Genomic DNA, 27,855 nt, shown 5'->3' with positions numbered 1-27,855 from the left:
AAGTGTCTCCGACAAATCTTTGTTTCCCATATCTGAAAATCCATTCTACCTGTTAATTTGAAACTAGCAGGTAGACATAACTGTGTCACACAAAAGGTGCTCTTTTGTTTATAAGTTAGTAACTGCCAACATAGTGCAGTCTGCGGAGTAGACCTAAAATACACACTTGTATTCTTAGTATACACCTTTATCAAATTAAATGTTATGCCTGACATATTTTGTTTGAATTTAACTACGTTTAGTTTTGTTCTAAAGCACAGACCAAGTCCAATACAGTGTGCTCGACATTTGAGGTAAGGAGGAGAGGGGAATGAAACAGCAAAACAAGAAAACATTAACTCATTTGTGTACCCATCAGCATTAAAAATAATTTGTTCAGAAACTGTACCCCATGAGGTACGAAGGCGAAATGGAGAACCTATTGCACTGTACCCAACCAGCATTTTGACAATGCCGATGTTTGACTGATGAAAAAGATACGTTCAGACAGCAGCTATTCTTTATGATGGCATTACAGAAGTGACCTTTAAAAGGGTGAGACACAACTCACTAGAAGATTCAGGTCAATTCAATCTGAGCAGAAGAATGACTGTTCTCAAGTATGGCACCGATTTCTTGATCTGAGATTAAGGCAAAAAACGGAGTCTGTGGCTTAGTGTACAGTGACTGCCACAGGGTGCAGATTTCCTGAATTTGTTTAATTATTTAAGGTTACATTTGGAGGGGATCGTCAATATCAGGTGGAAGTAGTTACACCAAACTAGAATAAGCAGGACCTTGAAAATTAATGCATACTATTTTTTTCCTGAGATTTAATTGTAGGTCTACTCCAAAATATATACATTTGCCAGGTTTTCAATGCTGATATAGATTCACAATATAAGGCAATTTTACTGGCCATTCCCTTGAGCACAGGACAGAACAGGGAGGAGTAACTGACTAAACTAGCACTCCTAGAGGTGTGCTCATGGTAATAGGAACAATCATCTCCACCACATGACTCTCCTTCAACTTGAAGCGGAGACCCAACAAGTATCTCTGGAAGATCAGCAATGATGAAAGCATCTGCCTAGGGCCACCTTCTACCCCACCTGGCTCACTAAAACTTGGTTCCATAAACATCGATTCACAGCTGTGGCTGTTTCACATAGGAGGACATCTACAGGACTCAGTGTCGCTCAACATTAACTGAAGAGCCATCATTGATGCTGCGAGAGTGGTACAGGTGTGACCTAGCTAGTTACCTTTCTAAGGAGCGATTTGATTATATTGTGTTTGACCAGAGTATGTAAAGCGCTCCAATACCTTTGGTTCTAGCTAGCGCTATATAAAATCTATAAATAAAAATAAAGGAACACTCCTACCCACTAATGAATGAGAGAAGAGGTGGTGCAGAAGGAAAATGCTACTTACCAGTATGCATCTGTTCTTGGCATGTAGAGCTGCAGAGTTGTACACTTAGCATTAGATCGCCACCTGGTGTTGGGCTCGGATGATTGCATGCTGTTGTCGTCTTAGAAGAAGTCTTTTGTAGTCACGAGATAGGTGACTCCTCCCTTAGATGATAGTGCGCATGGGCATCAGCTCAATCCTTAGATTGTTTTTCACCATGATGGGTGTGCTCGGGAGCGGGGAAAGCACAGCAGAGATGACAAAGCTCATGAGGTGTTTGGGAGACTTGGAAAACAGATGTGTTTAAGTTGCGGCTCCCTCTGACTTGGCCTGCACTCGTTGTGCTGTCTTCCCCCTTCGGCATTCCTTGCACCTTATCGGGAGACTATACGGCGCAGACTGCGGGCAGAGAGTGGCTGGTGCTGGTGTTGGTGCTGCAGGCATTGATTCGGTGTCATGGAGTCATTGTTCCGGTCGGCACACACCGGCAGGCACTCGCGGAGTAAATCTATCTGGACTCGGAGCGGAGGGCGAGAACTGTGGAGGCTGTGAGGAACCGCGTTGCTGGGACTGAGCTACGGGGGTGTTCTCCCCAGCGGTAGGACGGCGGCGGGCGCACCGCCCAGAATTGGACTTGTTGTGCTGTCTTCCCCCTTCGGCATTCCTTGCACCTTATCGGGAGACCATACGGCGCAGACTGCGGGCGGAGAGTGGCTGGTGCTGGTGCTGCAGGCATTGATTCGGTGTCATTGAGTCATTGTTCCGGTCGGCACACACCGGCAGGCACTCGCGGAGTAAATCCATCCGGACTCGGAGCGGAGGGCGAGAACTGTGGAGGTTGCGAGGAACCGCAGTGTTGGGACTGAGCTACGGGGGCGTTCTCCCCAGCGGTAGGACGGCGGCGGGCGCACCGCCCAGAATTGGACGCAGCGGCTGAGCAGCGCAGAGCAGAAGTGGGAGCAGGGGAGGAAGAGTGGAGCACGCAAAGAAACTGACGGCTAGCGGGCACTGGCAGGTTGGTAGGCGATTGTTAGCCATCCCGCATATCCCACACTTCTGCACCCCCCCTGTATCCCTGTAATCTGAGAAAACCACAAAACAATAAAAGAAGCAGATAGCAGATTATTCAGCGGCAGCTGCGGACATAGCTACGCCAGGAAGTTTTCGGCTGACTTTGACGCTTCCTGTTGCGTACTTGCTGTTATTGTGGGGCATGTGCCTCGATGTTAGATACCGGTAGTACTGAAATGAGCCGGTTTTTAATCCCAATATAGCACTTGGCAGCATTCGGTGGTACTTCAACATATTAAGCTAATAACTCGACAGCTCAGACAAATTTAGTTTAAGCTGAGCCATCTGGGTTTGGAAAGGGGAGCTGTGTCTCCCGAAATCCGGAAACCTGCCTGCAGTACAAAGAGTACACCGAGCAGCTTGGCAGGAAAGGTGGCGATAAGGTGACCTGAAGAAGAGACAGAAACTGGCTAAGGACGATAGATTGCCAGACTATCAGTAGGCGGGCAGGAAGACACGAAGGCTTAAAAACAGGAGAAAGCTGTTGGAGGCTGGGTGTTCTAGCACTTAGAAGGTATATAGGTGGAAAATATCTCAGCTGATTCATCTCTCAGTCCTCCCCCCTCCCCCCCAACGGCAAGGCGGTATGGTCTATAAAAGGCTTCGGTCCCGCACTATACATATGAAAAAGTGGGAACAGCGCGAACCTTAGTCAACTGCAAGAGCTCATGTACAATGTCTCAAGCTGTAGCTTTGACTCCGTCAGAGAAACTCTTAATAACGAATTTCTTCTTACCTACAGCGACACTGCCTACAGATTTCGTAAAAAAATTCTCAAGAGGATCAGACAAAGCAATCTGTAACTATAGTAAAAGGAAAAGCTGACGTTACAAGTGAAGACCAAGCCTACGAAGTCCTCTCATCTAAGAATGAACCTCACCAAATTGCTCAAACTTCAGTTCCTTTGGAAATGTATGATTCCACAACATCCCATGAGCACAAAGAGCTTGAGAATCTCACGCTCATGACAGACCTCCCAAGAATATCCTTCAAAACGAAAATAAAGGAGGGCCCGAGACAAGTTGCACCAACTGATTTTACTCTACCAGATCTTAACCTCATCTCACTTGCTCATCTTGACTCAATGCTCAAAAGCAATCCGTTCGTATATTATCCAGTACACCGAGTAACTTGTTAGAGCTAGATCAAAATTTCTCTCAGTCTACTGAGTTCCCGTCGTTCGTTATGCCTCAATCAGCACCCAGACAAGATCCTGTATATAATAATATTCTGTCTCTATAGAGAATTATGGACTCGAAATTAACACTTCTGGAAAAGAATCTGGAAAAATTCTGATCAGATCTTAGAAACTCAACCGGAATCCTTCAATATCTCGTAGACAAAAAAAGAAAAAAACAAATGGTTCATTCAAATCTACCAGTTAAAACGACACATATGCTAACTCTTAGCCCACAGCATGACACCGGCAGAAAAAGGAAGTGTCATGTAACTGCCTCGGTCCCCTGTATCTCACCTATGCAAGAAAAGGGGGAAAAACAGAAGGGAAGCCAAATGGAAAAGTACCAAATACCAAAAAAAATCAAAAAATGAATTCCCCAAATGGTGATGAAATGTATTCTCTTCTAAAACTATTCAAAGAACGGGGGCCAGGAAGAGATAAGGAGAGTATCACCAACAACCCAAAATCTTTCTTTCCGATCTTCGTAGCAAGAAAACAAAAGACAGGTCTCTCCCCTTCTCGACTATCTGAGAGGAAAGGGGACGTGTCTCTTCGGACCAAACTAATTCCTCTGGAACCCATAAGAAGAGAAACATAAGTCCGGGAAAAAGAATAAACCAAAACTGTCTAAAAGAAAATAATTTCTAAAAGAGCATCGTGAAAAATAAAATTTCTCCAAGTAAGTCAAGCAGAACACGATGAGGAAGAAACCAACTTCCCCAAGAGCAACGGACTATATAATATTTGTCAGAAGTCCTCTCCAAAACTCATTCAAATGGAAATAAAAGGCAGTAAAGCATTAAATCCGCTAGCTCTGAGTTACTCCTCAAATTGCACACAATCAAAAGAATACAAGAAAGAATATATAACAGAGGGTAATGGTGACATCTTGGATGCTAAAGTTGATCCCGAGGTCTCACTCCAAAACGTACTAGATTTTACTGACATATTTCCTAGTGGTAAATGCCCATTAAATCAAGGAAGAATAGTTGTATTGCTACATAAGATTGGACTGCTTCATTTGTTAACCTCAGGTGAAATAAAATTAGTTTCTTTTCCAGACAAAACAACCTGTTCGGTTGTCCATGTTGAATTTTGGTCTAACGTCGTTTCAGCTATCATAATTAAAGAACAAAGTACTCTTCATAAAAATGGTTAAGATATTGCTATGGTTAAGAAGGCAAGCTCCATATGTAAAGGGATAAGGGAAGTTAAAGAAATATACGGCATCTCTATTAATAACATCAAACAACAGAGAATGGAAGAAATAGAATGGAAATCTGTGCAAGATACTCCTCTGCAGATCTCTATAAAAGATGGCGTTTGGCAAATTGCGGAAGGATCAGACTTACGGCAAAAACCATATTGGATGAAAATTCCTGGACCTGGATTGAGAGTTCTTTAAACAGGAATAAGCTGGGCAAAGATCTGAAACTACCCTTTTAGCGCTAGGCATGTCATTACGTCATGGAACATCGCAGGAAAGACAACTGAAAAATTGCATTTCATTCTGGAACATCCACCGTCTATCATGTTACTCCAAAAAACATGGTCCACAACAACTTTTGCGCAAAAAGATTTCTTGGTGTTCGCAAAAGCAGCAAAGGCTTCCAGAAAAGGTCATGCAAAAGGAGGCCTAGCAATCCTACTGAGAGAAGAGATTGACTGGGACCCAGAGGAAATCGACCTATCACTCCCAGATATTCAATGCATCAGCATTAAGTGTCGGAAAGAAAGAAAGATTGGAGCCTTTATCTGAACTCTTACTATTTAACATATATTTTCCACCAGGACCCTGAAAAGATCAAATCCTGATTAAAGCATTCAAGGAAATTGAATCAATATTAGAAGTAAGGGGATACTCTATGATGATAATGGCTGGGGACTTCAATGGGAAGATCTCAAATTCACTAATCTATAGCAGGGGGAAATCTCCACATGAAGAAGCCTGCCAGATTTCAAGTCCTGTTTTTCCAGACGAATTAAAAGCAGATAAAAGGGGATAAATGTCGATGTCATCCATTGAAGCAATTAATGGCATAATAATTAATGGGAGAAAAGATGGCGATATTCCAGCGGCATTTACCAGATTGGCCCCAACTAAGTCTTCAATCATATACTTCATCTGCAGCCTAAACTTATTCTCAGAAGTTCAATCGCTCTCTACTAGACATTCACATGAAAGTGATCATGCTTAACTTACTGTGGAAGTCGAAATTCATACCCAGCACCCCTTTCCGTGGTGACTCAATTCCTATGAAGGCCAGGCAGCCGTAAATCAGAAAACAGCAAGGATCCATTGGAATTCTAAAGCTATTAGTCAAATAAACCATTTGTTCTCACAAGAATTGCTAACATCACTAAGCAATACCAGTAATCCAATAAACAGATTCGAGGTAACCTTGCAGACGGTAGTCGCCTCTCTCCAAGGTAGTACCTTTAGACGCGAATGTGTTAAAACATGCCAGATAGGAAAAACTCTGGAGAACAATATTTAACAACATATAAATAAATCGACTAGAATGCAATTTCGTTCTTTTAGCGTCTCTAGACAAGGAGAAATAAGAAAACTGAAAAAACAACACCAACGGAAAAAGGTGAGAGAAAGACAAGCTCTGAGAGATTGTGTTTGGGTAGGAATCCAACAAGCAATAAAACACAATAATAATGAAGTATTTTGGAAAATAAACACAGCGCAGACGGGGATTCGAAAATCGGTTGAAGCAACTGATGTATCATCATCAGATTGGGAAAAGTATATCTTAAGGCTTTATAAATTTAACCATCAAGACCTTTTATCCCCCGAACTGGAGCAGGCATCGATGAAACTCCCCGAACAAAATACAATGGAAATTTCAGCCGCTCAGATCTCTACTTTGATCGCTTCTGCCCGGCCTACAGCGGCAATGGGCCCAGTTAAGATCCCTATCAAAGTTTTACAAAAATACTGACGACTGGGGAACATTTTTTGCCCCTCTTTTTCAATATTGCCTGGAAAGTGGTGAAATTCATGAATCTTGGCGAGGGAACGTGGTCGTCCCCTTTTTAAAAAAAGGCGTCAGAACAAACCCTGCAAATTATAGGCAAATAGCTCTCCTAAATGCCTCCGGCAAGATCTTTGCTGCTTGTATTTTGGAACACTTAAAAGACTGGCTTTTTCCAAGAAAATAATTACTATGTATCAGGCTGGGTTTCTCTCAAAGCATTTTACATTGGACAATATTGCTGTGTTCCAAACTGTGCTAGATAAATTTGTAAAGTCAAACGGCCAAATTTTATATTGTGCTTTTATCGACTTTGACGGCGTTCGACAGTGTAGACCGTCCGATACTATGGAGAAAATTGGCTAAATTAGGAATACCCTAAGATCTCTTAACAATAATAATCGCCCTACATACATCTACCTGGTATAGAGTTCAAATGGGGGGCGAAAAAGGCCTAACCAAACCCATCCCTTTGCAGAATGGGCTTAAACAAGGATGCTTACGAGCTCCTTTATTATTTTCTATTTATATCAGTGATCTCCCAGGGCGTCTCTCTCAAAGAAATAATTTTCCTCCAAAATTAGCTCAAGTAGATATTCTGTGTTTAATGTACGCAGATGATATCGTAATTTTTGACCAGACCCCGATAGGTCTACAAAGATCTTTGAATGAACTAAATCTCTATGCAACCGAAAACTTCCGGATGCCAAACATTAATAAAACTAAAGCACTCCCCTTTAGGGGCAGAAGGAAGCCTTCACCTTAAATTTGGTCTCTAGGGGACAAGCCAATAGAGACCGTAAGTGAGTACGTGTATCTGGGCCGAACATTCACTTCCAACCTCCTTGATAAAGCCCACCTTTGCCATCTGTACCGGAAGGCAGATTCCCATGTTGGGGCTTTCCACAGATTGTATCTTTCAACAGGAAACATACACTTTAAATCAATGCTGGAAGTGTACAATATGAAAATACCCCCGATTTTATCATATGCCACTGAATACTCACAAATTAAAACATGGCAATCTTTAAAAGTAAAAGAAGGGTCTATTCTCTGAAAACTGATTAAAGTGGCACAGTTGGTCCCAGTTCAAGCCCTACGACTTGAGCTATAGGTTACGGGAATTTTTGCAAGAGTAATCTGTAATATTATTAGGTGGGCATACAATCTGCTACATGCAGCCCCAGACACCTTAAGACATTTGTTAAAATTTGAGTTTTTTTAGAGAGGAAGCGTCTGGGTACACCTTTAATAAGAATATGACAAAAGCTATGGAGGTCTTACAATGCACGGTTGGAATTTTACAGGAGTGGTCTCCAGCACATCAGAAACTGTTTTTAAAACATTTGGCCCCTAGAATCAGTTTTGAATATGATAAAGATCACTGTTGTCAATTGAAGCACTATAAACGGTTCACTGAACAAAAGGAATTCAAATCTTCTGTCCCTTACTTGACTTTTCAATTAAAGCAAGGCGTAAGCCGGTGTATTTTACTTTTACGTCCGGGCATACTCCCTTTAGCCACTTTCTTAGCCAGCTGGGATGGTACTAATAACACTAAAGGTATATGTGATCTTTTGTAAAGGTGGGAAACAAGATCTGCTCCATGTTCTATTAATGTATCCTAATGAGAGCATAGTTGTGGCCCGCCGACTTTACATAATCCCATTACAATTAAAGTACAACGCTTTCTCTGCTCAAGATTTAATTACATTGTGTAACTCTCCGGTTAATGAATATGTGTGTCATAACCTGTTTAAGTTTTTAAAAAGCTTCTTGAAGCTGTTTTAAACAAAAAGTACAATCAGAAGATTTTATTCTATTCTATTTAATTCATTCTAATGTTGTCTGAGTAGGTGGCTGAACATCGCCACTGTATTATCTTGCAGTGAGCTTAAAAAAGCAAAAGTGTTTTAGCTAAGCATTTTTAATGAGTATTTGAAATTATTTTAATTTTGTATTTGTTGATCTTAGTTGAGGTCTGGATCAAATAAAAGTTTCACTGTTCACTGTTGTTCGCCATGATGGGAAATGATGGAGTTAGTAGAAATAAAGAAGGGATGTCCATGTGTATATCTAATTAAGATGAAACTGGAACAGATACAGGTCCCGGGGAGGCGGGAGGGGTGTACAACTCTACAGATCTACATGCCAAGAACAGATGCATACTGGTAAGTAGCATTTTCCGTTCGAGGCATATGAGCTGCACTTAGCATAGATTGTGCAGCTGTGTCTCCCCTAGCGGTGGTCGCCTGTATCTGTTGCAGTAGTTTGAAAGAGAGTTTTTAGAACAGCTTGGCCTACTGCCGCTTGCTGCTTGGCTTGCACATCAACACAGTAGTGTTTAGTGAAGGTGTGTGTTTTAGCCCAGGTTGCTGCCTTGCAGATAAATTCTAGGGGAATGTTCCCTAAGAAAGCCATAGAGGCTCCTAGTTTGCGTGTGGAGTGCGCTCTAGGAGGAACTGTTAATGCACGTTTTGCTTTTTGATAGCATATTTGTATACATTTTACAATCCACCTTGCAATTCCAGCTTTAGAGATGGGGTTGCCCTTATGTGGTGGAGAGAAAGCCACAAACAATTGCTTTGTTTTGCGAAAGGATTTGGTCCTATCTAATAGAGAAGAGCTCTTTTAACATCTAGTGTGTGTAGAGCTCTTTCGGCTACAGTCTAGGTTTTGGAAAAACACCGGTAAATCTACAGATTGGTTTAAATGAAACGAAGTAATGACTTTTGGAAGGAATTTAGGATTTGTTCTGAGAACCACTTTATTACGGTGTCATTTTAAAAATGGTTCTTGTATAGTGAAAGCTTGAATCTTACTAACTCTCCTAAGAGAGGTAATAGCTACTAGAAAAGCAGTTTTCCATGTGAGGATTTGCAGTTCACATTTGTGTAGAGGTTCAAAAGGTGGCCCCATGAGCCTTGTAAGAACAATGTTTAGGTTCCACACTGGAGAGGGTGGTAACCTGGGAGGAATGATTCTTTTTAATCCTTCCATAAATGCTTTAATAGCAGGCACTCTAAATAAAGACCAATGTTGTCTATTTTGTAAATAAGCTGCAATTGCTGCCAGATGTAGGCGTATAGATAAATATGCAGTTACATCTTTGTAAATGTAGAAGGTAGAAAAATATATTTTGGATGGAAGTATCTATGAGATCAATTTGCTTTTTGTTGCAGTAAATGGCAAATCTTTTCCATTTAGCAGCATAGCAAGCTCTAGTAGTAGGTTTTCTGGCTTCTTTAATGATATTCATAGAGACTGGTGGTAGGTTAAGATAACCAAACTGTAAAACCTCAGGAGCCAGATCGCCAGATTCAGTTGGCTTGGGTCTGGATGTCTGATGTCTCCATGGTTCTGCGTTAGCAGGGATGATGTCAGACGTAGTTTTTGGTGTGGAACTAGGGATAGTTCTAGCAGTGTTGTATACCACGGTTGGCGTGCCCATGTGGGAGCTACTAAAATCAGTTTGAGCGACTGTTGTCGTAGCTTGCGCACTATTAGCGATATTAGTGGTAGTGGCGGAAAAGTGTACGCAAATCTGCCTGACCAGTTCATCCATATCGCATTGCCCTTGCGTTTTCGTCTGTGGCGAAAAGATGTATGTCTGGATGACCCCACTTGTGAAAGAATGGTAGAAGAATTTGCAGATGTAGTTCCCATTCGTGAATTTGCTGTGTTTGTCGACTTAATAGATCTGCTATCTGATTGTGAACTCCTGGAAGGTTTTCTGCTAACAGATATATGTTTTGTGGAATGGCCCATCTTCAAATGTTCTGTGCAAGCTGGGACAGCTGTAGAGAGAGTGTCGCCCCGTGTTTTTGTATATAATACAAAAACATGTCTGTCATGTTGTCCATCCAGATTAAGACAGCTTTGTTTTGTACTTGGAATGTTTTGAACGCTAAGAATATTGCTAACAGCTCTAGGTGGTTGATATGGAACAAGCATGTTGAATGGTCCATTGCTCTTGAGTTGTATGATGTAGTAGATAGGCTCCCCATCCTGTGAGAGATGTGTCTGCTGCAAGTATTATTTGTGGAACAGGTTCGAGGAACGGCCGCCCATTTGTCAAGTTTTTGGTGTTCCACTACTACAGACAGCGATGTGTGCGGCTGTCTCCCAACACCAGGTCTGTTAGTTGTCGTTGAGCCTGAATCCACTGTTGTGCTAGACATTCCTGTAACGGATGCATTTGCAGGCTTGCATATGGTACAATAAAGATGCAAGATTCCATCATGCCTATTAGTCTCATGAACACTCTGGCTGGGAGAGAGTGTTGATGTTGAAACTTTGTGACCAAGGTTTGAATGCTCTGTATTCTTGCTGGACTGGGATACGCTAGAGATGTAGACGTGTTTATTGTAGCCCCTAAATATTGATGTACATGAGAGTCCTGTAGATGCGGCTTGGTGTCGTTGATTGTGAACCCTAAGTCGTGCAATGTTTGAATTGTCTGATGTGTGTGTTGGACACACTGATTGCACGACTTGGCTTTTATGAGCCAATCGTCTAGATATGGGAAGACATGTATATGTTGTCTTCTGAGATGTGCTGCTACTACTGCTAGGCACTTTGTGAACACTCTTGGTGCAGTTGTTACCCCGAATGGAAGGACTTTGAATTGATAATGCTGTCCTTCCAGTACAAACTTCAGATACTTCCTGTGAGAAGGATGTATGGGAATGTGGAAGTAGGCGTCCTTTAGATCTAACGTTGTAAAGTCGTCGCCTTGTTGCAGCAATGGGAGCACTTGTAAAGTGATCATATGAAAAATGATCTGAGTGTATATATTGATTGAGTGACCTGAGGTCGAGAATTGGTCTCAGTGTCCCGTCCTTTTTGGGTATTAGAAAATACAGCGAATAAACCCCTGTTCCTTGATGTTGTAAAGGAACTATTTCTATTGCTTCTTTTTGAAGAAGTGATAGGTCGTCTTGTTTGAGCAGTATAAGATGTTCTGCAGACATTGGACGCTGCCTGGGTGGTATGTGAGGAGGGGTAGCTGTAAGTTCGAGGCAGTAGCCATACTGGATAATTTGTCTTACCCACTTGTCTGTTGTGATGGAATTCCAGACAGGTAGGAACTGTGTTAGTCTGCCCCCCACAGGAGTGGAGTGTTGTTGGGGGAGCAGGGGGTAGTCACTGTTTTGCGATGGAAGAGGTTTGATTATTGTTGTTACCTCGACCTCTTCCTTTATTGTTGTTGCCTCTATAGCCTCCTCTAAAATATCCTTTATTGGAGGACGTCTGTGTATTGGATTTGAAGGAAGATGTATTGTCTTCTCCAGTTTGTTTGGAGCCTCCTCTATAGAAGGAGCGACCAAAGGAGCCTCTAGCTTGTGTGGATTGCAAAGCTCCCATAGATTTGGCTGTATCAGTATCTTTCTTCATTTTCTCAATTGCTGTGTCTACCTCTGATCCAAACAATTGATGTTAGTTGAATGGCTGATTTAAGATGGTAGTTTGCACTTCCTGCTTAAATCCTGAAATGCGCAGCCACACATGACGTCTAAGTAGAACACTGTTTACAGCTCTAGATGTAGTGTCTGCATCAAGTGCGCACTTGATTGAGGCATTTAAAATTAACGTGCCTTCTTGTATAAGGTTGTTTGCCTGCGCCTTATATTAGTCAGGTAGATGTTGTAGTAATGTCTCTAACTGATCATAGTGAGCCCTGTCATATCTTGCAAGGAGGGCTTGTGTGTTAGCAATACACCATGTATTGGTAGCTTGTGCAGCTATCCTTTTGCCTGAAGCTTTTATTACCTTCGATTCTATATCAGGGGGTGGTGCTTCACCTGATGTCTGAGTTTGCTCTTTTTCTAGCATTTGACACGACTAGGGAATCTAAGGGTAGCTGTCCTTTAATGTAGGCAGGATCCCCAGGAGCAGGCCTGTACTTTTTCTCAATTCTAGGGTTTAGAATCCTAGAACGTACAGGATCTTTAAATACTTCTGGCGCTTGTTTGATGACCCCTTTAATCATGGAAAGAATTTGAGCAGACCTTTTGATTGTTCAAACGTATCTAATAAAAAGTCTTCCTCTGCCTCATATGAATGCATGGTGACCCCATGATAGATGGCAGCCTTATTCAGTAAGTGCTAAAAACCAATGTTGTCTTCTGGGGGAGAAGGTTTTGATGGATATGAATGTGGGTCAGGAATATCTGACATCTTGTGGGTTTGGGAACTCCCAATCTGGATCATCAACAGGGTAGGAAAAAGGCCTATCTGGGTCTACCCCTCCCCCTATTCATCATTTGGAGGTGTATGTGGTGAAGAATGAAGAGGAGAGTGTTCAGGAGAATTTTGAGGTGAAATGGTGAGAGGAACAGGAGATGAAGGAGAAGGAAGTGTAGGAGAAGAAGGGTGCATAGGAGATGTGGCAGAGTCCTTCTTCTTGACAGGCACTGCAGGTGTAGGTGCTGTGTCTGATTTCCTCTTTCTGTGTGGTGTAGTAGATACATGACCTGTCATTGGGTCAATGTAGATCTTCTTTTGTAGAGAGTCAGGTTGGAAAAGGTCTTCTCCTTGCAGAACCTTTGCCGGCGCAGATTTTCTCGGTTCCGGGCATGGTTGCTGCTTGTCTTTAGCCTTAGGAGTTGTTACTGTGTCCTTTGGCATAGATTTCAACACCGAAGGTATTATTTTCGGAGTCATAGGCTGTTTTGAGGGCCTGAGCGCATCGGAATCAGGCCTTGTAGGTTTCGGTACCGAAGATATTGGCTTCGGAGTGGAAGCTGGTCTCGTCGGCCTCGAAGCGGACGCTAGCTTTAAAGTTTTGTCTTTAGAAGTCGACGGTTTCAGAGCTGGGACTTCTTTCTGTGCCGAGGGAGCTGGAGCAGGATCGGCACGTGCGGCTTGCTCAGTAAGGAGCTAGCGGAAGGCTTGACTATTTTCTTCGGAGCCGGGCTCGATTGCAGGGCTTTAGAAGTGTTTTTTCGGTCGCGACTGGGCCCTGGAGGCGGAGTGTTGACCTTTGCCTTCCATTTGGGTGGTGGGTATGGGGCAGGGGCAGTAGTACTCACGCGCTGACCCGATGGTATGGAGTCATCGGAGTAGTCTGCCTCGGATACGATTTGGAGATCGACTGAATCTTCTTCAGGAACGAGCGGAACTTCTTCGTCAGAGATATCCACCAGTTCTGGAGCCGATCTCTGCATGTCGTTTCAACAGGCCCTCCAATCTCGATTGGTCTTCTTGGATCGAAAGGACGCACAGGCTGTACAGCACAGGTTACAGACCTCGTGATGGTCGCTGTGTGGTAACTTTGCTCCACATTTAGGGCATCTTTTGAATGGCGTCCTTTCCATGATATGTAGGCCTCAAGGCGTGGATAGGCCCAACGGCCCACGTCGACGACCGGAATCGAGCTGATGGAGTCGAAACGACGTTTGTCGATATCGAAAGTAGTTTGGTGAAGTTTGAATAAGTTTTTACGCGTCGAAGTACTTGAAAAGTAGATTTCGAATCGGAGTGGAAAAGTTTCATCCGAGCCCAGTGGTGGGAAAAAACAATCTAAGGATGGAGCCGATGCCCATGCGCACTATCGTCCAAGGGAGGAGTCGCCTATCATGACTACAAAAGACTTCTTCCAAGAGGACAAGAACATGCAATCATCCGAGCTCAACACCAGGTGGCGATCCAATGCGAAGTGTACAATCTGCAGCTCATATGCCTCGAACAGATAATTTTTAGATTATTTTTTTCTGATAACTGTGAAAAAAGAAACAATATGGTCTCATTCAGATGATGACTCAGCCAACCGTGGGAAGGTGTTAAACAAAAAGCAACCATCTGGATGATATATTTCTAAAATGAACATAGGTGCAAATAATCCAAATGAAATTTTCTCAGATGAATATTCCATTTGTCCACTTTCACTTACCATTCCCCCACAGGTCATGCAACATTTTTATTCCTCTATATCTGTATATAAGGTAGTTATCAATTGGTGAAATACTCTATGAATGCAATGGATGACATAAAATAGGATAGGTATGTTTCCAATTATTTTCTCACTTTGTTTCACAACAAAGCAAAATCATTTTAAGGCTTCCTAAACTCCTTAGCAACACCAACATACTGTGAAACAGCTGAAGTAAATGATTTCAAATGAATTAAAAAACCCTAGCATATCATTCCTCCCCCTTGTTTAACCAGCACAGGAACCTAAGATTTATGGGGTAGTTCTTTACTGTTGAATTTGCTGATGGGGTCAGACACTCCAATTTTAGGAGAGATTTTTTTTTTTTTTATAAAGATGGGCATCCACACAATAAACCAACATGATGAGTCAACTACAGAGAACAAAGCACTGGTTGCATCTGGTTGATGACCCATTTGTAATCCAATTTTATTCTACCTTTGGGTTAGCGGGGAACAAACTCACTTGTAGTTTGCTTTTTTCGTCTTGGAGGGAAAGGTCTAGCTCCTGGAGCAAGATCGCCTCATCATTTTCACTGCAGCCGATACCCAATGGGAGGCATACTCAATATATGTACAGTAATCTGGATAAATATGTTTACCAGAGTGGGACTTTGAAACCAGAAACCAAAAGGAAAATCATGGCATCCTGCCACACCAGAGTATGATGAAATATAACCAAGAGGCCCACATTCGGAAAAGGAGGTGGACTCAATACGATTAAGCAACGAGCTTCCACTTCTGCTAAAAGCTCTAATGTCAGTGGAACATCCCACTGGGTTGGAAGAGGGTTGGATCTTAGTGGGATATTTAACACCTAAATGGAAACTGCTCATCCGGCAGTCTGACTCTGGCTTTAACAAGTGGTTTGGGTCAAGGGTTAAAAGAATTGTCATTTAATCCAGCAATTTTACCTCACCAGGAGTTACATGCAGGCTTTATCTGTGTCCACAAAGAGGGTACGACAAGCAAGAATAGGACCATCGAATACAGATTGTGGTACAATACTGGGCTTTGATGGACTCAGTGCTGTGCCAAACTTCAAAATCCCTATACTTGCATCAGAGTTCATCTGGTGCAAGATAAAATATACTGTTGCAAGAAATGTAAGTGGACTGTGGTGCATCCCCACATTTCTCACGTTCTGATCCCCTAGAATTTTTTAACCAAAGGGTTGATGAACAGGCATCACACTCAATATGTTTAGGTTTAAAGTTATTTGAAATTATTGGTCTGAAGCTTTTCCTTCCAGCAAATCCTATGTTAACATGAGTGTGATCTGTCATTTGGCAGATTACTACGCAGTAAGATCTTAATTATTAATAGACAGTATGTGCAAAATGATAGTGCACATATAACAGAAACCATCAACTTGCCTTATGTGAACTTGTGCAATTAGGCTTTAGAAAGTTTAACAAATATCACCATGTGGCTTTTGCAAAACACAATTAGGGCTGTGGTGTCTAGAGGGAAATCCAACATCTCACCACTATATAGCTTCACTACACATTTAGACCTTTACCAATGTTCCGGCTAGGGCCAGTATTGATGCAATGTTCACCTAAAGTGGCTGTACAGCTTCATCTTTGACTTGTGACTCCAGGTTTCTGCATGTAAATTAAGTCCAGCAACGTATTGTAAATAGGTGTAATGTTTGGTACTTGCTTTTATTATTGTAAATCTAATTGTAAATCTAATTGAGATGTACTTCATTTGAGGAAGCAGCAGGGTTTAGACCCCTGGCTTATTGGAGACGGTTATGGACAACACCAGAGTTAGCATCATATGCAAACGCAGTAAAATATATTAGAGAAGCAGACATGTCTTCAAAAATTAATTGGCTACAAAAGATCAAGGGCATGCTACATGATATGGGGCTCAGCCATCTGTAAAAGGACCCAGTAGGGAATCTGTTTCTAACAAAAAATGACTTCAAAGCACTCTATAGGGACATGGTCAGTAACAAGTCCATGTCATTGGTGAGTAGCACCTCCCTGACAGGCATTTTTCTAGAACATAAGTACAAATTCAGGCCTGAAGCATACTGGGATTTTATCGCGATACCTGGTTATAGGAAATTATATCACCGATTTAGAGTGGGTACCCTCCCCTTAAAATCTTTCATGTCAAAGTGGCATAATGTCTTAGACACTAAATGCCCCATGTGCTTAACTTCAGAAGAATCTGTAACACATGTATTGTTTGTGTGCCCAGCATATAAGGGTCCTCGACATAAATGGTTCAAGCTGATCTGTTTAAATCTTAGCACAAGATCTTGCCAAACAACACTGCGTATTTTGAAAACAGACACGTGAAGACGTAGCTATAGCCGTAGCGAAATTTCTGAGCTGGACATGGGCCATTAGAAGGAATAGTTTGTAGTCCACTGCAGTCGCTACGCTGCATTAATTAACTTGTATATATATTTAGTGTGGTGTACTCTCTGTAGATTGTATTCCCATGGATAATTGTGTTTTTATATATGGTGTTTTAAAATGTTCCTTTTAAATATGGATATTAATCCTACCCACCACTTTTACCACCATCAAATGATATTTTATACAGAACTGTACGATTTTATCGGCAAATCTCTTTTTAATGATATTTTCAAGGAATCCTAAATTGTAATGACCACTTTCTTCTTAAGGTATTTTATGGTATTGTATGTACTGTATTTGTGTCTTTTATGATTGAAAATATTGAATAAAGACTCATTTGCTTTGATTTGATTTGTAAATCTAATTAAATGTTTGCAATTTCTTGAACGGTGGCAAAGGGAACACTGATACTTATAACCTTTATGGTATTACGGATGAAGTTATTTAGCATGGTTCTTTCCCATGGATATGACACCATCTGGGGAACCTTCATTTGCACCCCTAGCCCGGCCTCATATACGATCTGTAACTTGTATTTCAGAAATGTTTATTCACCGGAGCCAGGACTGAAGTTATACAGATACATCAGAAGTGACGTGGTGGCTTCACATAAGGTGCTGCATGTGCCAGTGACTGTTATCTCCATCTGTTTTTCCCCCACATCCACATAACTGACAAAGGTTAGAACTGAAGGAAAATAATAAATTATCGGCAGGGGAGGAGAGAGGGCCTGTAAGAAATCTGCTGGAGCTGCCAAGTACATGATAAAGAAGGTTACTCAAGGTAAGCAACTTGCTCTTTTATTCTATATTTACATTGGCAAATTTCGTACTCGACCCAAGTATCCTTGCACGAGGAGGGTTGAGGATATCTGAGATGATTAAACAAGGAAAAACTGAAGAATTACTCCACCAAAGAGGATATAATTCTCATCATCCGAATCAAGGAACTAATGTTTAAGTATAGACTGCAGAGAAGACTAAAGTTAAATGACTTTTTTTTTTTAAGGATTGGGAAACAATAGTAATGCTGAAGCAGCTGCAACCTCTCTAGCGGATTGGCTGCAAAACTACTCTGCAGAGAATTCATGCCAGCTTATAACACTGCTTTACTGCTACATATCCACTTAGTGATGTCTGCTTTCTAGCACTTAAATCTGTTTTTACCTTTATAACCTATGTCATCAGATCTGAAGGCAATGGATGAAATAACACTGTTTGGCGAAATAATCTTGTAACCTATTTTCTCCCTCAGAGAAGGTGATCAGAGTATGCATCTGTTCTTGGCATGTAGGGCTGCAGAATCACACACTATTGCATTAGATCAACATCTGGTGGTGGGCCCGGATGATTACACTTTGTTGTTGTATTGGAAGAGTCTTTGTCTGTTGGATGACTTCTCCCTTAGATCGTAGTGTGCATGGGCATAAACTCCATGTTCAGATTGTTTTCGCCATTGGGCAAATGATGGAGTTGTATGAGTACATATAAAGATGACCATGTGTTGTGTATCTAAATAAGGTAATACTGCAACAGATACAGATAGCCGGGGAGGCGGGTGGGTGGGTGTGGTTCTGCAGCCCTACATGCCAAGAACAGATGCATACTGGTAAGTAGCATTTTCCGTTCAAGGCATAGGGGCTGCAGACCACACACTATTGCATAGATTGCACAGCAGTTTCTCCCTTAGCGGCGACCACCCGTATCTGTTGCAGTAGTTTGAAATAATTTTTTGAGTACAGCCTGGCGCACACTTGCTTATTGTTTTGCCTGCACATCTACACAGTAGTGGTTTGTAAATGTGTGCGGAGTAGACCATGTAGCCGCTTTACAGATGTCATCTAATGGTATATTTCCTAGGAATGCCATAGATGCCCTTAATTTACAGGTAGAATGAGCCCTAGGGGGAATGGATAGAGTGGTTTTGCTTTTTGGTAACAAATTTGAATGCACTTAACAATCCATCTTGCAATGCCTGATTTTAAAATAGGATTTCCCTTATGTGGAGGAGAAAAAGACACAAACAGTTGTTTAGTTTTACGAATAGGTTTCGTCCTATCAATGTAGTATAGAAGCGCTCTTTTTACATCTAATGTAGAGCTCTTTCTTCAAATGTTTGTGGTTGGGGAAAAAATACTGGCAACTCAATAGATTGGTTGAGGTGGAAAGGTGAAATGACCTTTGGCCGAAACTATGGATTTGTTTTAAGAACCACTTTATTGTGATGAAGTTGTATAAATGGTTCTTGAATTGTTAATGCTTGGATCTCACTTACTCTTCTAAGTGAAGTAACAGCTACTAAAAACGCAACTTTCCATGTAAGGAACTGTAATTCACACTTATGTAATGGTTCGAAAGGAGGACCTATGAGTCTTGTGAGAACAACATTTGAATTACACACTGGAGAGGGTGGTATTCTGGGAGGAATTATTCTTTTGAGTCCTTCCATAAACGCTTTGATTGCAGGTACTCTAAACAATGACAAATGTTGTCTGTTTTGAAGATATGCTGCTATAGCGGCAAGATGTAACCTGATTTGGAATACGCTAAGTTAGATCTTTGCAGATGTAACAGGTAGCATATGATGTTTTGTATGGAAACATCCAAGGGATTGATGTTGTTATTTGTACAATATACAACAAACCTTTTCCACTTTGCTGCATAACATGCTCTAGTGGTAGGGCATCTCTTTTCTTTTATGACATTCATGCAATCAAGTGGTAAATTTAGATATCCAAATTCTAAGACCTCAGGAGCCAAATCGCTAGATTGAGCTGCATCGGGTCTGGATGCATAATCTGCCCATGGTTCTGTATCAATAGATGTGGGGAGAGTTTTAGTTTGTGGTGTGGTACTACTGAGAGCTCTAGCAGCGTGGTGTACCAGGGTTGTCTTGCCCACGTTGGTGCTATGAGAATCAATGTGAGAGAATGCTGCTGTAGCTTGCATACCACTAATGGAATTAGTGGGGGATGTGGAAAAGCGTACGCAAATTTGTTTGACCAGTTCATCCATACCGCATTGCCTTTGGATGTGGGTATCTGGCGGCGAAGCTTGGGCATTTGGAGTTGTGGTTTGTAGCAAACAGATCTATCTATGGTTGACCCCACTTTTGAAAAAAGAACCACTTTGTTAGGATGTAGCTGAACAAATGGATCATATCTTGCTAACAAAGCTTGAGTGTTAGCAATCCTCCAGACATTGGCTGCTTGCGAAATGGTGCGTTTTCCCAAAGCATCTAAAAGCTTAGACTCTTTGTCAGGGGATAGAGCATCCCCTGTTGTCTGCGAGTTCGCTCTTTTTATCGCATTTGACACTACTAGTGAGTCTAACTGCAACTGTCCTTCAATGTATGCTGGATCCGTTGGAGCCGCTTTGTACTTCTTTACTAGTCTGGGGTTAATTACCCTTACTCTAACTGGGTCTTTAAATATTTCAGTTGCATGTCTTACCACTCCACTAAGTATTGGAAGTGTGGTTGTGGTCTTATGTGACGACATTAGTGTGTCCATTAAGAAGTCTTCTTCCACTGTACCTGTGTGTAAGTCTACTCCATGGAAAGTGGCTGCTCTATGAATGAGCTGCGTAAACCCAATAGTGTCATCTGAGAGATGGTCTAGACGGGTATACATCATCATGTGGCAGATCTGGTGCATCTGGTGCATCATAATCTTCCCATGGGTCACCTGATGGCCCAGGAATATCATCTGGGTCATTAATGTCATCCATGTGATGTTCACTCTCTACCTCTTGTGAGTAGCTAGCCCCATCATCATTGTGGTATAAGACTATGTGTACTAGCTGGTGAATGTACAGGAGAAATATCTACTGGTATTTCTACTTCTGGTGAAGGAATCCTTATGGGTGAAGTTTGAGCATGCTTTTTTAGAGGAACTGGTGGTGGTTTAGGATAGTCCATTTTCCTCTTTTCAAGCACTGAAGTGATATGTCCAGTCTTTGGATTAATATGAAGAATCTTTTGCTTTGGATCAGGTTTAAAAAGCTCTTCTACTGGAAAATTCTTTTTCGGCGCAGATTTATGTGGTTTGGGGTCGAGATGCTTATCTTTAAGTGTCTATTGTCTTTGGAGCAGGTTTTGGTTCTGAAGACTTTTTCCTAGGATCCGTGCTCTTTGGAGCCGGAGTTGTTGTTCCCGGAGTACGTTTAGACTAATCTACCTTCGGAGCCGAAGTATGTTTCAGCACCGGAACCGTGCTTTCGGTTCGACCACTTTCGGTACCGAAGGATGCTTTTGTGCCGGTGTTAATTTTGGCTTAAGGACCTTCTGCTTTTCGGGACCGACAGACTGACTCGAGCCTGAGTCGACTGGAGGCTTCTTTATATTATTATCTGCTGAGCCAGAAGGCGGGGCGTCGGAAGGTTTTGTTCGTTGTGCACCTGGACCCGAAGGTGGAGGTGGAACCGAAGCCTGTCCCGGTATGGTGAAGTGAACAGGGTCGAAGTCTGTACTCACGACCCAGCTGGAAGATAGTCATCTTCCGATTGATCCAGAAGCGGAATCCTCTGCTTCAGAAGCGATGTCTTCGTGCTGCTTTTCTTCGGCATCTACTTCAATTGGAGCCTCGTCTATGATGGATCTGATGTTGATGAAGATGACTGCGCCATTACTCTTCAAGCTCGACGGTCCCTGATAGTTTTCTTGGACCGGAAGGAAGCGCAGGCCTCACAGTCTCAACTCTCGTGCTCTGGAGATAAGCACAGATTGCAAACCTCATGAAGATCGGTGTGAGGGAATTTGTGTCCACACCGAGGGCCCTTCTTGAAGGGTGATCTTTCCATGAGTGATAATGATAATGATGATAATGACATTTATAAAGCGCTGAAATACCAAGAATGGTATCTCGGCGCTAGAACCAAGAGCAAAGCCCCGACAACTCCTCTCACTGAAACAACCAAGTTTTCAAGTATTTTCTAAAGCTCAAAAGAGAGCTAGCCTTCCTGATCTAAGGAGGCAACAAATTCCACAGCTTAGATGTGGCATAGTGAAAACTCAGACCTCCCCAGTGCAGGGTCCGAATCTTCGGCACTGTTAGAAGATTTGCACCAGTGGACCGGAGTGATCTACATGGCTGGTACCACATAAAAAGTTCCTGCAAAAACAACGGACCTTTTTGTGTCAAGGCTTTAAAGGCCACACAGAACGCCTTGAATTTGATTCGCTGAACCACTGGCAGCCAATGTGGCTTCCGAATTTCTCCCGCAATGGGTTTATGCCGGGGAAGACTCAGCAAAAGGTGAGCCCCTGAGTTTTGGACTGCTTGAAGTTTCCTAACACACTGCTTTTGGACATTCAGATAAAGTCCATTGCAATAATCCAATTTGGACTGTATAAGGGGGGTGATAACCACTTTCTTGGTTTCTTCAGGGATGTAAGGAAGAACCTTCTTAATTTTTTTTATCAGGAAGTAGGAAGCCGAGACTATGGCATTGGTTTGTTGAATAAATGTTAATCTGTTGTCAAACAGGATGCCCAAATTTCTGGTCTTACCCGATGGAATGGGCGGCAATCCCATTTCAGCAGGCCACCAAAGCATGCTCCAAGCAGGTTGTCAAAGGCCCAATGGCGCAGTTGGGCCAGACGGCCCCGACGAATGCTGGAATCTAGAAGTGAAGCCTCTCTTAGATGCTGGTAACCGGAATCACTGTCGACGACGATGTCGATGGTATTATGATTGATTCATGGATTCGAAAAGAGATCGGTAACGGGACCGAACGATGAACACATCCGAGCCCGATGGCGGAAAAAAAACAATCTGAAGATGAAGTCGATGCCCATGCGCACTACAATCTAAGGGAGGAGTCATCCAACAGACAAAGACTCTTCCAAGACAACAACGAAGTGTAATTATCTGGGCCCACCACCAGATGGTGATCTAATGCAATAGTGTGTGGTCTGCAGCCCATATGCCTCGAACATAAAGTAACAAAATAACGTGAGTGAAGAAGGGTACGTCTTTTTCCTTCAGAAAAATCTTAAAGGGGAAGTGAAAAGGGCTTGTAACTAGCTAACTTCTTCCAACAGATATTATGAAATATGATGCATGATATTATATAGTAAGTAAGCTTACTTCTAGGAAGATACATTTCAGGATGCATGAACTCATAAAATGACAATGAGATTGCATTAAAAATGTGAAGGACCAGGATTGATCCCATAGGGGGTTAAAATGAAACTAAACTGGCCTAGGGGGAAACAAGAAACTGCGAGAAACTGGGTAGTTGGCTGAAGAGGTGTGAGGCTTTCTCAAGCGACAGTCCTTGGCAGGGAGAACTTACTCATCCATGCTTAACCCTCTGGTAGCTTGGCACAAAATCAGTGAGGTTTAACTTGGAGGCAATGTGTAAAATATTCATGCAGTACACAAACAGTTATTAAGTGAAAAAACACAAGAACAATCCCACATTAATTTAGAAATATAGAGTAAATATAATACATTATTTGACACAAAAATCCAATTGTTATAACCGGATAGATGCAGTTTCAAAATGATATTGTAAATCTATCGCCTAAAATCACAAGGCACCACTCATGATATCTGGTTGTTTAAGACAGGGTGAAAGTCGTACGTTCTGACCGATCGCGATGGGAGCACAGGCCAGATACAGGGTCAAGGTTAGTCCTGCTGAAGATGTTAACTCCTAAAGTACAGCGCAAAGAGTCCAGTTCGTGGTTTAGGAGGCCACATGTAGCAGGAAGAGCATCACAAATAGTTATTGCTGTAGTGGGAAGGTCAAGCCGTGCGTCGCAGATGGTCGTTGCTGGAATTTCGCGTTAGCAGTCACCACAGGCTATCGATGCTGTAGCGCAAACTGCAGATCTCTCCTAGCCGGTCGTCGATGGCAGTCACTGTAGCTAAAAAGAGTCGGGTGCACTGGAGCTTCACGTTGTCAGGCAGCAAAACCTTGTCGCAAATGTGGCAGTTTGCGATCATGAAGAGCACAAAACTGAAAGATTTCTCCTTTTGTTCCAGAAAGATTTCATCTGATGCCACACCAAGGGTCCAGGACAAGAGTGAAACCTCTTATTGATTAGGAACTCAATCCAGCAAAGGCCGGAAGGGGTCAGGGTGACGCAGTTGCAGGTCCAATACAGCAGGTCACCTGGGCAGTTGCAAAGAGGCCTCTGAAGATTGTGTGTCCCTGAAGCTCATAACATGAGGACGGTCAGCTGATACTTGGAGTCAATTCAGACTGGCATGAAGGCTGCAGGTCTAGTCGTCTTTCTCAGAAAGCAAGGGAGACCACAAGTCGCTGGGGCAGTCTTTTGCCTGTAGCATCCACAGAACCACTAGTGTACTGAAGAGTGGGTCCAACAGTCCCATTTCTATATGTGGTGCTAACTTTGAAATGGGAGAAGCTAGTGGAGTTATTCCCCCACAGAGGTGTTTGGAATTTCCTGCCTCCCTGTCCTGTTCCCAGTCTGTCTGCAGTCACAATAAACTAGTCTGAAGTTCCTTGCGTGCGAGCTGAGGCAGTGTCTTCGAAGTGCAAGCAAAGCTGTGCACAGCTCAGTCCTTCATCCCGCCAACACCCAGGCCCTCTACTGTGTGGCTGTCTGGGAGGAATACACCTAGTCATGTGACTCAGAAAAAAAGGCGGCAGACACCACATTGTTAGGACAAGAAAATTGCAACTTTCTGGAACGAATATGCTACTTACCAGTATGCATCTGTTCTTGGCATGTAGGGCTGCTGACATTCATATCTGTGCATAGATTGCCACCTAGTGTTGGGTCCGGATGATTGCACATTGTTGTCCTGGAAGAGTCTTCGAAGTATCACGAGATAGGTGGCTCCTCCCCTGGACTACAGTGCGCATGGGCATCGACTCCATCCTCAGATTGTTTTTTTGCCATTGTGGCCAAGATGGAGTGAAACTAAGTGAATGATGACCATGCTAGAAGTATATGTGAATTCTGCAGCTGCTACAGGCGCCGGGGAGGTGGGCGGGCGATATGAATGTCAGCAGCCCTACATGCCAAGAACAGATGCATACTGGTAAGTAGCATATTCGGTTCAAGGCATGTGGGCTGCTGAATTCATATCTGTGCATAGAATACATGGCAGTCCCTCCATTAACGGCGGCCGCCCGTGCCAGCTGCAGCAGTTTGGAAATGTGTTTTTAGAACAGCCTGCCCTACAGCTGCCTGCTGTTTGGAGTGCACATCAACACAATAATGCTTTGTAAATGTGTGTGTGGTAGACCATGTGGCTGCTCTACATATGTCTTCCAAAGGAATATTTCCAAGGAAAGCCATGGAGGCCCCCCAACTTTCTGGTGGAGTGGGCCCTTGGTGGAATGGTGAGAGTACGCTTGGCTTTCAGATAGCAGATCTGAATACATTTAACGATCCACCTTGCTATACCAGCCTTGGAAATGGGGTTACCTTTGTGTTGTGGCGCAAAGGCAACAAAGAGTTGTTTAGTTTTCCTAAAATCCTTGGTCCTATCAATGTAATACATCAGGGCCCTTTTGACGTCAAGGGTGTGGAGCATTCTCTCCGCCAATGACTCAGGATTTTGGAAGAACACAGGTAATTCAATAGTTTGGTTAATATGGAATTGAGACACTACTTTAGGAAGGAATTTAGGGTTAGTGTGAAGCACCACCCTGTTAGAGTGAATTTGAATAAATGGCTCTTGAATAGTTAGTGCTTGGAGCTCACTAACTCGCCGCAGCGATGTAATCGCTATAAGAAAAGCTACTTTCCAAGTCAAGAATTGAATCTCGCAGGAATGCAGTGGTTCAAAGGGGGGACCCATCAGCCTGGTGAGGACCCCATTGAGGTTCCACTCCGGAGCTGGCGGAGTCCGCAGAGGAATGACTTGCTTGAGTCCTTCTAGAAAGGCTCAATGGCAGGCACCCTGAAAAGTGAGAGATGCTGCCTGTTTTGGAGATAAGCAGCCATTGCGGACAGATGTATGCGAATGGGAGCATAAGCCAAATTACATTTGTATAGATGGAAAAGATAACAAATGATGTTCTGAATAGATGCATCTAGCGGGTTAATGTTGTGGTCTGCACAATAAATGACAAACCGCTTCCACTTAGCCGCATAGCATGCTCTTGTGGTGGGCTTCCTTGCCTCCCGGATGATGTCCATACAGTCAGGAGGCAGGTTTAGGTAGCCAAACTCTAAGACCTCAGGAGCCAGATCGCCAGGTTGAGCTGTTGCAGATCTGGATGCTGAATGTCGCCATGGCTCTGCGTCAGAAGGCTGGGTGTGAGGCGTAGCCTCTGATGCGGTACCACGGACAGTTCTAGAAACGTGGTGTACCATGGTTGGCGAGCCCACGTTGGAGCAACCAGGGTGAGAGTCATCGAGTGCTGCCTGAGCTTGCGTGCCACCAGCGGTATCAGAGGTGCTGGGGGAAAAGCATACGCAAATTTGCCTGACCAGTTCATCCATATCGCATTGCCCTGCGACTGTGGGTGTGGAAACCTGGCGGCGAAGCTTTGGCATTTTGCGTTCTCCTTTGTGGCGAACAGGTCTATCTCTGGATAACCCCACTTTTGGAAGTACGGGTGGAGTACTGATGGATGTATCTCCCACTCGTGCATCGGGTGGCTGTACCTGCTGAGCAGGTCCGCCATCTGATTGTCCTTGCCCGGGAGGTGTTCTGACATGAGAAAGATGTTTCTTTGAATGGCCCACTTCCACATGCTCTGAGACAGATGAGACAGCTGTGGAGAGGGTGTCCCTCCCTGCTTCTGAATGTAGTACATGGCCGTCATGTTGTCCGTCCGGATCAACACGACCTTGTTGCACAGATGTACTTTGAAGGCCTTTAGTGCCATGAAGATTGCCATCAGTTCCAGAACATTGATGTGCATCTTCCGTTGCTGTTGTGTCCATAGTCCCTGCACTGTGTAATGGAGTACATGAGCTCCCCATCCCTGGAGAGAAGTGTCCGTTGTCAGGATGATCTGTGGCACAGGCTCTTGGAACGGTCGTCCCTTGCAAAGGTTGTGTGGATTCCACCAATGCAGAGAGTTGTATGCCCGACCGCTCACCAACACTAGGTCTTTCAACTGCCCGTGAGCCTGCGTCCACTGACGTGCTAAGCACTCCTGAAGCGAACGCTGTGTAGTCTCGCGTGCGGGACTATGGAGATGCAGGAGGCCATCATGCCTATCAACTGCATGAACACTCGCGCTGGAAGTGAGTGTTGGGGTTTGAATCGCTGTAACAGCGATTGAATGCTGTTGACCCTCACTGAATTTGGCTGTGCGGTGGCTGCCAGAGTGTTTATCGTCGCACCCAGATACTGCTTTATCTGGGCAGGCTGGAGGTGGGACTTTGGGTAATTCAGTGAGAATCCCAGATCGTGAAGGAGGTGAATGGTGTGGAACACGTGAGCTGGACACTGCTGGGCCGACTTCGCCTGGATGAGCCAGTCGTCCAGATAAGGGTAGACGTGAATGTTCTGTCTCCGTAGGTGCGCCGCCACTGTCGCCAGGCACTTTGTAAACACCCTGGGTGCCGTGGTGACTACGAAAGGCAAAACCTTGAACTGGTAGTGCTGGTTTTGGATGGTGAACCAGAGGTATTTTCTGTGTGACGGGTGCAGCGGAATGTGAAAATACACATCCTTTAGGTCTAAAGTTGCGAGAAAATCCCCCTGACTGAGCAACGGGAGCACCTGCTGCAGGGTCAGCATATGGAAGTGCTCCGATAGGATGTACTGGTTGAGGGGTCTGAGGTCCAGTATGGGTCTGAGGGACCCGTCCTTTTTTGGTATCAAGAAGTACAGGGAGTAAACTCCCGTGCCTCTTTCCTGCACAGGCACGAGCTCTATTGCCCCTTTTTGCAGCATGACGAGGACCTCCTGCTGCAATAAGTGCAAATGCTCGGCGGACATAGGACGGTGGCTTGGGGGTATGTTGGGTGGAGTGGA

At 43.4% G+C, this 27,855-nt stretch overlaps 1 protein-coding gene across 4 annotated transcripts in view; it reads right to left on the bottom strand.

Annotated features, from left to right (window-relative positions):
* PPP2R5E (protein phosphatase 2 regulatory subunit B'epsilon) overlaps positions 1–27,855 on the bottom strand; it is a 466,786-nt gene that overhangs the window by 93,214 nt on the left and 345,717 nt on the right. The window lies entirely within an intron of this gene.

The sequence above is a fragment of the Lissotriton vulgaris genome, chromosome 9 (assembly GCF_964263255.1).
Source record: "Lissotriton vulgaris chromosome 9, aLisVul1.2, whole genome shotgun sequence".
NCBI classification, from domain to species: Eukaryota; Metazoa; Chordata; class Amphibia; order Caudata; family Salamandridae; genus Lissotriton; species Lissotriton vulgaris.
Note: the sequence above shows the minus strand (reverse complement) of the source record. Positions and strands in the feature narration are given on the sequence as shown.